The sequence below is a fragment of the Mytilus californianus genome, unplaced genomic scaffold (genome assembly GCF_021869535.1).
Source record: "Mytilus californianus isolate M0D057914Y unplaced genomic scaffold, xbMytCali1.0.p SCAF_7, whole genome shotgun sequence".
NCBI classification, from domain to species: Eukaryota; Metazoa; Mollusca; class Bivalvia; order Mytilida; family Mytilidae; genus Mytilus; species Mytilus californianus.
The window spans coordinates 26,179,544-26,192,822 of NW_026262723.1; positions in this window are offsets into that span (position 1 = coordinate 26,179,544).

The window sequence follows — 13,279 nt, forward strand, 5'->3', positions numbered from 1 at the left end:
CTCTCTTTTTTTCCAAATATTTGATAAATATAAAAATAAGAAGATGTGGTGCATATATGATTGCCAATGAGACAACTCTCCACAAGAGACTTAATGACGTAGAAGCTAGCAAGTATAGGTCACCGTACGGTCTTCAACATTGAGCAAAACCCATACCACATAGTCAGCTATAAAATGACAAATGTAAAACAATTCAAACAAATATGCAGATATTTGTTCATGCCAATCGCAATCCAGTTCTCATTATACAATAGTTATGATTTTATTTGTGAAACTGAAACTTTGACAAATAATTTTGTATTTGCTTTTTTATCCCAGTTAAAGGTCTAGCCTTTATTTATATAATTAGGTTCATTTAAGCAACATTTTTAAATATATATACAAATGATATTAATCTTCGATAATTGATAATCTGATAAATGCCGTAATGTAAATATGCATACCTACTTTGTAACACGGCTTCGTAAGTTTTTTAACTTACCGATTTAGCGCAAAATTCAATAAAAACAAATATTGTTTTCGTATGAAATGACCTTCCTAACCATTATGCAAACGAATATATATATCCTTTGCTCGGAAAAAGGGGGGGGGGGGGGGGGGGGGTGGCACTTAATGTAATAATGTAATGAGTGGTAAGGATGAGCCACTAAAATAGTTCACTATTTCATGCTCCATATGAGAAATTCAGATAACATATATCAATAGGTTGAATTTATCACTTGCTTGATTATATCATAAGTCACTGTAAGTATCTGAATCAGGTGTCAGTATCTATTTTTGATGCAGTTAAATCCGACCATTTTGACATTTGCACCTAATTAACATTCAACGGTTTGTATACATGAAACATAATAACAATTATTTAAAGAAATTCCACAGTGTCAGCGTCTTTTAAGAGGGAACGGGAATGTAACTTTTTATCAGTTTTTCAATAATATAAATCTATCTCTAGCCATGGGGTGTCACTACATTTATCTGACCAAACTTGTTTATTGTATATTGAAAGTGAAATTTCTTCATACTGAAAGATATGAAAGGGCAAATAGTGGAAAGTATTTAAGATGTGACGAATTTATCAGAAAAGCAAGGTGTGATTATGACGATTGCAGGGGCGATTTCAAAAAGGAGGGAGGGGTTCCCAACCCAGGATAAAAGGAGCGGAGAGTTCCAACTCGAGGAACCCCCCCCCCAGGATCCGCCACTGGATTGCGTTGCTTTTAAACATTAACGTGACGTAGTTGGAAAATGAGGTTATATATTTTTATCCCCATATCGACACTCCTTTCAACCCTACGTAGCCAGCACATACAGTTAATCAGTAAATAATTTAGTCAAACGTTTGTGTATTTGTTTTCACATCATGAACTTATCTGATGACCAGAATATTATAGATGATTATGACCAGCTGTGAACTATGGATTGTAGATACTATGTAACGCCAAGGAATTGTATACTCAAAGCATAAACATAATTTATAATTTGGAACTAATCGGTGGCACACTGTACGTCTACGTATGTAAGGAGATCAAAATAGAATTTTAATAGAATATCATAAAAATTGAGACGAGGCTTTGTTCGTTTGTCCATATCATCATAATATTAGATATAAGAAGATGTGGTATGGGTGCCTATGAGACAACTCTCCATCCAAGTCACAATTTGTAAAAGTAAACTATTATAGGTCAAAGTACGGCCTTCAACACGGAGCCTTGGTTCACACCGAACAGCAAGCTATAAAGGGCCCCAAAAATGACTAGTGTTAAACCATTCAAACAGGAAAACTAACGGTCTAATCTATATATGTCATTATAAAAATAAGAAGATGTGGTACGATTGCTAATTAGACAAATCTTCTAAAGACACAAAATAACACAACTATAGGTCATCGTACGGCCTTCGACAATGAGTAAAACCCATACCGCATAGTTAGCTGTTAAAATCACTGAAATGACAAATGTAAAACAATTCAAAAAAGAAAACTGACAGCCTGATGTATGTGCAAAATAATGAACGAAAAACAAATATGATATACAGCAATAAACGACAACCACTGAATTACGGGCTCCTGACTTGAAACAAGTACATACAGAATGTGGCAGGGTTAAACAAGTTTGAAGGCGCGCCAACCCTCCCCTAACCTGGGATAGTGGTGTAACAGTACAACATAAGAACGAACTATAAAAATCAGTTGAAAATGGCTAAACTCGATAGATCGAAACAAAGCAAAAATACATCTTACAAAAACACAGAGTGGACGTGGCAGGGCACCTATACATCCCCACTACAAAAAGACACTAAGTACAGATCTGAGTGTACTCGCAGTTATTGACAGCTGTTCAAAGCCAATAATAACTAATAAAATCATGCATCTAAGACTATAATATCAAATAAGTTCACATCCAACATCTATATAATGGATTTAGTGTAAAGATTTATAATAAATGAATGTGCCTATTTAAATCAATATTTAGTTTGATTTTAATTTACTGATAACCACTATACCAATGAAAACAGTACAAAAAGATCTAATTATAGCGTTGAATTGGTAACCTTTTTAGAATAAGTTTAATAAAAGGAACGATAAGTTTACCCGGGACGTACATGTATCTTAATTTCCAGGCTCGGCAAACTATATGTACATCTCCGTAAAAACTAGGGTGTGCTTTCCGATTAAAATACAACCAAACTTCCAAACCAAATCTAAATATCTATGGAAGAGTTTAGTAAAGGTTTTAAATAATTAGGTAACGAAATCCCTGACTTAATAATTTACCACTTATGAATATATTACGTTCATTTAAATCCGAAACGTCACAACAGACACGTGCATAGCGAACGAGTTGTGATGCATAAACACCGTAAGATGGTGCAGAAGGAACACCACCGTCCAAAAAAAAAAAAAGGAAAATTAACAATAAGGAACGAAAAATCGTCCCTTTTGTCGTGTATTTTTGTACTTTGGTTCAGCCGGGAATCGATCTGGATGAAAGGCCTACATTTCAAAATTTAGTGGTTGCTTAATTATAAATCCCGCATGCACTCTATACGTCAGTAAGGATTTTATTTTCGGCTTGCAGAAGTCTAGGTGACCATAATATTTCTATTCTCTAATAAACACTATAGATGCACAATTCAAAGTCATTTAATTATTAATTTCAAGTCATACAACTTCAATTAATTTTCAAGTAAATCAAAGTAATGTAAGATTTATAGACATAATAATTTGAATCAGCATTACACACGACTCCACATATTGAGTAATTCATCGTGATATAAGTTTGACCGGAATTATGTACAGATGTTTTGATAAACCTGATAACCGGATGGTTACATATACCATATTTACCCCATGTACGTCACAAAATCAACTAGTCAACGAGGGACTTATGGAATACTTTAAGGCAAAGCAGTTAGAATTATATCCCTTGGAGTTATTTGGGGGAGACTGTGAAAACGTATTCACACCTACGGTGGGGGAAGTGTTACAATTTAGGACAAACCCCGCCATGAACAAGGGAACAGCTGTATTTGTTAGTGGATACTGGAGAAGAGGAAGATGCATAAATATTATCAATACTATGTCAAGAGGGAAATTATTTGTAATAGAAGATGACAACACAAAATACAAATTTGAACTCAACAGATATCAGCTTAGACCTTACAATTTTTTTAAACATATTCTCTGTGACAAATAAAATATATTTAAAAAATATGTTTTTTAAAATCAATGACCAACTATGTAATTAGATTGTGATACTAATTTCGAAATTTAAGAAATTATATAAAAAAATAAGATGATGTGGTATGATTTTCAATTAGACAAATATCCACCAGAGTTGAAACAAAGGCAACCGTACGGCCTTCAACAATGATAAAAAAAAAATGTAAAAAACGGTAATGTTAATGATTTAAAGCCGCTACATGATTAAAAGCCACATGAAAAATGTAAAAATATTTGAACTAGAAAAGTAAAGGCCTTATTGAGTGTTAGTGCAGTAATTTATTATTTATTGATATTGGACATTGATTACAGAAGACCACAATAAATAGGTCGTTGTTTTGGTAATGCCTGGACGTCGACTAAAGGATCAAAATATTTGACGTCGATTTGAGAATATGACGTCAGAATTGGACGTCGATTTGATAATGTGACATCAGATTTGGACGTCGATTTGATGATAGAAATATTGGACGTCGATTTGAGAATATGACGTTAGATTTTGACGTCGATTTGAGGAACGGACGTCGATTAGAGGCCGGACGTCGATCTGAGTCTAACATATATTGCCTATGTTTTTGTTAATCTACAAATCTACAAATCGTCTCCTCTCAGCTGATGACATCAAAAAGGAAACCAAAGGAGGCGATAATAAGTGCTACTGCTAATAGATTCATAACTAATAAATTGCCGATATATTTTGATGCATGATAAGCATCATTACTATAGTTGATAATTATATAAATAAGAAGATATATGGTATTATTGTCACTGAGAAAACTCTCCACAAGAGACCAAATGGCACAGAAATTACCAACTACAGGTTACCATACAGCCTTCACTAATAAGTAAAACCCATACCTTATAGTCATCTATAAAAGGCCCCGAAATTACAAATGTAAATCAAATCAAACGAGAAAACTAAATTATGAACTAAAAAATGAACCAACAACTAATATGATACACAGCATGAAATGCCAACCCCTGAATTACAGACTCCTGACTTGGGACAGGCAAAGACAGAATGTGGCGGGGTTACACTAGTTTGAAGGTTACAATAGCGCAATTATTCGTAATGCATATTCCGAATGGTACCAGCGATGTTCCGTATTTTATTTCTCGAAGACTACACAAACTAGGAAAAAAAACGAATGCCTCTTCTTCAGTCAGGGATATAACTCTATAGGGTTATTACAGAAAAATAACATACATTTGTTATTGTGGACTAAAAAGTCAAAGAACTGTGATAACATATGTATGTTACATGTTTCAAAGGGACAATATAACATTAGTTTAGTTAAAATGTATACAAGTTCTATTCATATTACTATTGTCTTTATGTATACTTAACTATAGAAAGATATAACAGTTCATAGTTTGCCAATTATGCATAGTACACCTATGTTATTACAGAAAAAATATGCCTGTAATAACTAAAGGGTGTTATCACAGCTACTCCAAAGCATTTGCTCAGACATACATTATGATTAATTACAATGTATTTTAATTTATTGTAAGAAATAATGACCAGAGCATGTAATGAGGTTCTGCGCAAGCTTCCCAGTTATTCCCAAGTGTCTCATATAATAAGTTACATTCCTTTAATAACCAAGCCTTGTTATTACAGCTAAGTTTATCCATTAAAAGCCTCGTCTCATTGATTTACCATGATGGTTAATCAAAAATGTATTAATTCAATTCAAAAATTAGTTATCAAGGCTATGCATTTAGTTTCTGGCAAAGTCTCAAGAGTTCCCTAGAGCCCACTATAGATTAAAATATTTTTGTTTTATTTTACAAATAACAAACATATGTTATTGCAGATTTAGAAAATTTAAGGAATAAAGAGTAGACAACTCATGAAAGTATCTGTAATAACACATGCAAGCTATTTTCTGTAATAACCCTATAGAATTATATCCCTGACTGTTCTTCATTCTAGTTGATATAAAGTAGAATTTCAAATGATGTTCTGTGCAAAACATTTGTTTATATTTTGATATTATCTTGCCTGTAATACTATTTTGTCATTGGAGAGTGTACATGTAGGTCTTGATGTCATATCTTGGAAAGGTTGTATTAGATTTATGCAATACGTCTAGACTCTGCATGGCCTGTATACCAGTGCATGATATATAGACACATGTCTTTGTTTTTTGTCGACTATTTTGTTATGAAGTAAGTCGTTTGTTTTCTAATTGAATTGTTACATGATTTTGAGGTCGGAACATTTTATATTGCCGACTATAAAGTGCGGGTTTACTTATTGTTGAAGGCCGGACGGTTGCATATAATAATTATTGTTTACATCCTCTTCATTTAAGCTTTGGTCGATTGTTGTCTCATTGGCAATCATACCACGTACATCTACTTATATTTATATAGTTCCAAAAAACCCGGTATAATCATAATAATAGAAAATGCGAGAATACCAATTTTATTCGTATTAACAAAGAAAACCATAAAGTCCTACAAATCTCTCTGAAAATAAAACAAGTTGCTTTTTTTAAAAAAAAAGACAAAACGTGAACCTTAGAACTTTTTAATTCTAATTATTAATTCAACTGTATAAGAAATTATATATCAGTGTTATCTTGGCCATGTGTGTGGAGGATAATATTTTCTTTTAATCATAAATCATTACAATTTTGGCATGTTGAGAGAAGTGTTAAATTTAAAGCAAGGGGAGAAAAAAAAAAGATTCCAAGACGTATAATTTCTTAAAGAATAATAATAATTCAAAACATGGAGGACACATGTACCTTCTTCCAAAAATCCATTAAATTAATCTAGAAATAAGTAATGAGGCATTGCGAACTGGTCAGCTAGCAGGACACATTAATGTTCGTTACCGACCAATCATCAATAAGTGTAACTCTCCCGCGAGAGATACTTACTTGATCTAATTATAAATATAAAAAAGAAGATGTGGTATGATTGCCAATGAGACAACTCTCCACAAGAGACCAAATGACACAGAAATTAACAACTATAGGTCACCGTACTGCCTTCAACAATGAGCAAAGCCCATACCGCATAGTCAGCTATAAAAGGCCCCGAAATGACAAATGTAAAACAATTCAAACGAGAAAACTAGCGGCCTAATTTATGTACCAAAAATGAACGAAAAACAAATATGTAACACATCAACAAACGACAACCACTGAATTACAGGCTCCTGACTTGGGACAGGCACATACATACAGAATGTGGCGGGGTTAAACATGTTAGCGGGATCCCAACCTTCCCCCAAACCTGGGACAGTGGTGTAACAGTACAACATAAGAACGAACTATAAAAATCAGTTGAAAAATGCTTAACTCATCAGATGGATACAAACAGAAATACTACACAGAGTGGACGTGGCCGGGTACTTGTATATCCCAACAACAAATAGACACTAAGCACAGATCTGAGAGTACTCGCAGTTACTGACAGCTAGTTCAAAGCCACTAACAACTAATTAAAAAAATCATGCATCTAAGACTAAATTATCAATTAGTACACATCCAACATCCAATTATTGAAGAGGCATAACTTTTAGATTCAAAATACAAAAAAAATTCATTAATAAAATAGAGTCACACGAGGTAAAAAAAAGTATGCATTCTTATTGCCTATGATGTACGTCAATGAAGACAAATATGATCATTGACAATTTAGAAGAAATTGTTATCAATGCATTAGAATTTATTGCGGACACACAGGAGAATATACTTTAAAGATTCTCAACAAAATAGATTTAACTGCATTTGTTAAATTAATTCTTAGAAACAATGAATTTGATTTTAATGAACTGTTATACAAACACATTATAGGAGCGTACCAACCAGGCTTATTAATTTGTACTCATTAAAATCTTAGATAAGTTCCAATGGAAAGAAAACATCAAATTACACTATCAATAGGGATGACGGTTTTATGGTCTTCACAGGCAAATCAGAGCAAGTTGAAGATTTCTTTAACCTTGCATACGAAATTGACCATCTACTTAAGTTCTAATATGAGGTGTCGACATCTAGTATGGCCTATTTAGAGGGTGGTAAAGGGTTATTTTCGTGCAACGTTTTCGGCCTTTTTATTTCACGTGTTTCCGTGTTTCAACGTTTTATTTCTCGTTTTCTCGTGTTTGGTTCGATGTGCGTGCTTCGTGTTTTCCCTTAATTATTTTCCGTGTTTCGTGTCGGTACTCTTATTTTCTCGTGCTTGTCCCGCATTTGATTAAAAAGTAAACCGGGACTAATTCAAAGTCAGCCCAAATATTGTTTTGAATTATAAACTAATTAATTGGTTCCAAAATATTTATTAATAGCCTATTATATTACTATGATAAATCGGATGCAACTAACGGACGCTAAAAGGTGACCACATGCAGGGTCGCCATGTCCATTTATAATGACTGCATGATCTCAGAGAACGAGTGAGTAATACCTTTTGGTACTTTTTTCCTTAATATTTACAATTTTATTCCTTGACTTCGTTTTTCCAGAGTGTTTTTTTTCTCCGTGCAACGTTATTTCACGTGTTTCCGTGTTCAGACCCTCCCTTTTACCACCCTTTATTTAGATACCGAAGTGTACAAAAGTGAACGATTCCATAATAATGGAATTCTTGATGTTAAGTCACATATATTTAAAACACAGAAACGTTTCAATATTTACCAATCACTAGTGCACATCCAAACTACAAATAAATTTAAGAGCATTACAGTGTGTGAATGGTATAAGAAATTTCTACTTCTACCACTAAGTGACCACCATCATTTGGTTGACTATCCTGTCACTGTTTGGTGTGCTCTTGCATACTTAACAAGTCCAAAAATGATTTTAACAGAAAGGAAATAATTTGTGCTGTACATAACATTTATACATGGTGCAAATAAAAACATGGGACTTGAAATTTAATGTGAATGCATGCAGTAGTCTCTTGAACGAGTCAAGACTTTCTGCAGCGGTCACTGAAATAATAGTGACATCAATGAATTAAATAAACATTTAATTAACTTACAAGATAACTTTATTGATAGAGAATACTGTAAAAAGGAAACAGTAAAAGTTGTAAAAATGTATATTAACGAACAGTCTTTATTTTACTTGTTTTATTTTCATTTGAAACAGATTTTTTTTGGATCCGATTTGTCAAAATGACAAGTGTGCATAATGATTTTATTGTTACAAATCAAATCCCAAAAGCCCACTATAGCTATAACTCATTATGTAGAAACTACAGCACTATTTTAAAATATCTCTCTGTGAATATCTAGACACAGATGTTTGATACCATGGGTCGTTATAATTAAATCTTGACCATTTAACTTTCACTTGTTTGTCAAAGGGTACAACTGTCAACTTCGCCCAAGTCAGTCAGTAAACCCTTGCAATGCATAAAATGTAGCTTTACAATAAATATAGTGAATATACATATTTAAAAAGGATCTATAGATTGTTTATTTTCATATATCAGATAAGTGAATTAGCGATCTGTGAAAATTCTTTATTGCCATGTTTTAAATATCTTAGATACACCGTATGGAGGTGCTCTTAATTGTAGGAAGCTAATACAGATAAGATGAATAGGTGTTCCGAATGAACAATAATTTAGCTTCCGAATATTCCTCCATAGACTATATTTCTAACTAATAAATATGCGTGAACCCTCAGGGGTTCACGCAACAAAAACCGAAACAAACATACGTATTCTGATGATACATAAATTACAAAAGTTTAAGTTAAAGAAATATTTTAAATCTTATATATGTACCTGAACGTATCACTCCTTGTGCTCCTGGTAGGTTTGTTGTCTTTACTTTTCTCACTACTTGAGTTTACTACACAATATCCAAACACAATTTATGATTATCGTTCACAAATGTAAAATTAAGTGTCTAAATTATTCATAACGAACAACAGTACGGTTTACTGTGTGCCTGTATAATCTTGATAATTCCCCACAACACTAAATGCTTGTCAATCACAGCATCATTTTACTACTGTATTACAGATCTCGGAAATAGTCGTCATCATCTCGTCTGCACATCTAACTTAATGTACGCGTAAAATTTCACATTTACAATGCTGCCATATGTTGTTGTGTATTTTAATGAATGTTGATGCCATCTACGACAAAAGAAGTGAAAGTGAAAAAAAGAACAAAATTGGCGACAGGTATGTTTTATACATGATTAACAAATATTTATAACTGTGGCTGTACCATGAATTTACGCTTGTTGAAATAAACGATTAAAAACCTAAGAATTAATTCAATGATCTTTAATCGTGTTCAAACATGCATCGATCTTAAAAGACATCGAAAAATTAGAAAAATTCAAATCCTTAAACGCTGTACGAGTATAAGACATGAAATTTTATCTTTTGTGATTTAGAACAAGTTAAAATGTATAGTCAATAATCATGATAATGGGTTAAGTGTACTAAATGCATGTTTTTAAGTGAACACGTGATCTATTTTCACTGCTCTTTGGTCGGGTCTAAGGGTCGGGTTGTTGTTGATACATTCCCCATTCCCACCCTCAATTTTAACAAAGCTTATACATATAGTGTTAATATACTGTAACAGCAACCTAATAATACACCATTATTCTTCTTTTTATGATACTAGTCATGCTAGTAATCAGGCATTCAGTAAGAATCAATTTTAATGCATATTTTCTCCGAGGAAAGGGGGTGAAATATTCTTGTTTACGTACTGATCACTGCAGTGGCGGATTTACTTGGAGTCAGAGGGGGCCACGTGCCCCTCCCCATCGCAAGGTCAAGGTCACCAGCAAACTTTGTATTGCTATTGAATCTACTTATCCACATCTAAGATATTATTTACAGCTTGATTTGACTTATACACTTGTCGTTCATCAAACCCAGGCTCCAGTCGCGGATCCAGAACTTTTTCTAAAGGGGAAGGGGGGCGCTGACTGACCTTCATTGAATCCCTATATAGTCAACAAAATTTTTCCCATGAAAGAGGGGGCCGGGCCACCCAGAGCCCCGTGGATCCGCCTATGGCAGCTTCAACATGCGTTAGTTATGACAGCTTATCGTTGGGTGTGTAAATATTGACACCTGTCTGAAATGTCTCCTTGCAAAAGCTTTTATGTAAAGTACATGTACATGTCAATTTGAACAGCACGAATATTTCTATTGGTTTTTAAAACAATATTACAGATAAAGGATGTACTTAGGTGAAATTGAAAAAATCTAGAGTTTAAAAAGTTGATACTATAAGTCAGAAGGGAATTAGTAAAGGAACAAAATAAGCTAAAAATATTGATAGGTTAGAGAGCTCCTTTTCGAGATATCTAATCTTTAAAAAATGGCGGGAAAAGGCTGACTCTTACCTTATATTTAGTATTGGCATTATTTGGGTCTCAAATCGAAAGAAAAGAAATCTGGAGTCTGCTTAATGTTTGGTTAATGACGTTTTATGAGCTATTGAAGTCTTAAATGAAAAGAAAAATGGGTGTTATGGGGCAAAATATTTTACCCTGTATCGTATAAAAAAAACGAAGGAGTCAGAACATTTGACAAGAATTCCTCATTAAGATCATTTAACAGGTGAAATCTTCTTTCAGGAAAGAAATTATATATGCCAGTTGTTTTAGTGTTTATTGGAACACCCTTCAATAAAATGTAAAAGCGGTTTCCTAAACCCCGGCTAATTACCCACTAGGTCTGGGGGCATGCACCCAATATTAGTATCCTCATGGAAGTATTATCATTTATATTGACAGGAACTCCAACAAGTGGACTTCAATCGTTTATAGTGCGATGCCGCATTAACTATCTGTTAATTAACTCGACATGTCATATGGATGCATGGGTTTCGATCGATTTTTTGGAACCTCGTGACATTGTAATTACGGAACATACCGAAATAACCGGATGTGTACTTCATTGTCAAGGAAATGACATTTACCGACCATGTCATTAATGACATATATGTCAGTTTTTACGCAATGTTTGCCTTAAAATAAATAAAAAGGAAGAAAAGAAATCCCCGCAACTATTTTCATAAAAAAAAAAAAAAAAAAAAAAAAATCCCCACAAGCCATAAATATTTCAGTTTAAGTTACAATCAGTTTAAAAGTTTTGTTTTATTCATGAAAGGGCCGTTGGCTTAACACGCATAACGGTTATATATGGGTCATTTTCAAAAAATGTCGAATTTTGAAATTGAAAAATGTATTAAAAATTACTTATTCAAACAACCCTCTACATAAGCAAATCAAAACAAACAGTACTTAAAGAACAACATGTTAAAAGATGCAATCTTAATAATGTCATACAAGAATATCTTGAAACATTTTTTGATAGGTGGTACAATATTTTGTCTCTCCTGTTACCATTTTCAAAAGAAATTTTGGGTTATTAAGAAAAGGTTTAGATAAAATTTTAAGCTTGTTTTACGTAGCCAATTAGATGGTTTTCAAGAGAATAAACTTCTATGTATATTCATTCTGTAAAATAATAGATTATTTGCCAATTTTCCAGGTTGTACTGAAAAATGCCTCTAAAAATTTGTTTTCAAAGGTTGTAAAAATTACCACCAGTAATGCAAGTCTAAGATAGCAATTCATATTGTTCGGCTTTTTTTTCTCTCTTTCAAATAAACCCAACATCAAGTAAATCCCTCATAAGTTAGTTTACTTTTCTCTTTATTTCATTGGTAACAGGAACGTACGTTTATGATATGTCACTATATAAAAGTCTATCCTGTTACCTTTTTGTCTATCCTGTTACCGATATCAGTATTGCACCTGCAAATGCTTAATTGGGAAGAATAAGACGTTATAACTTTAAGATGAGTTCAAACAACGAAATATTTCATTCGTTTTGCAACTATATGTTAAGATAATTTTTTAACGACGTTTCTGTCTACAATTGTCTATCCTGTTACTGTAACCATAGCAACCATAGTAACAGGATAGACATAACAGGATAGACAAATTTCTTCATTTTTTAATGCTGTTGTGAAATGACTACTCCCTTTGGTGAAGTGATTATGATTTTCTGTTGTGAATTTGATTTCCAACACGATATTGCACTTTTTACAAGTATACTGTTGGTGTAATTAATCAAAATTGTTGGTAACAGCAAAGACATGAAAAAAAGTACCCTCTATTTTTTTTCACTAAATGTCTTAAAATTTCTTTTCTCTACACTGTCGTACAAGAAACGTGGTGTTTTAAATGTAAAGGTAACTTTGAACTTTTGAAATCAACATTGACCGATTCGATATTCATAGGGAGAACAATATCACGGCTGATTTAAGTAGCGGTAACAGGATGGACATGAACCTCCCGTACGCTGATTGAATTTAGTTTGTAGATAATATGTTACATATAATGATTAAGAAGCTACGATTTTTCGTTAGAGTAATTATTAACGTTCTTAAAAAGTCCCTTTTGCAGATATCAAGGCGATCAGAAAATCGGGGAAAAATCATTTGCAATGTGTTTTTCTGACACTGTACGCACACAAATACCCCCAAAATCGGACTTAAATACATTTTAATCTTATCAAAATAGATGTAAATCGTGTTTATTAT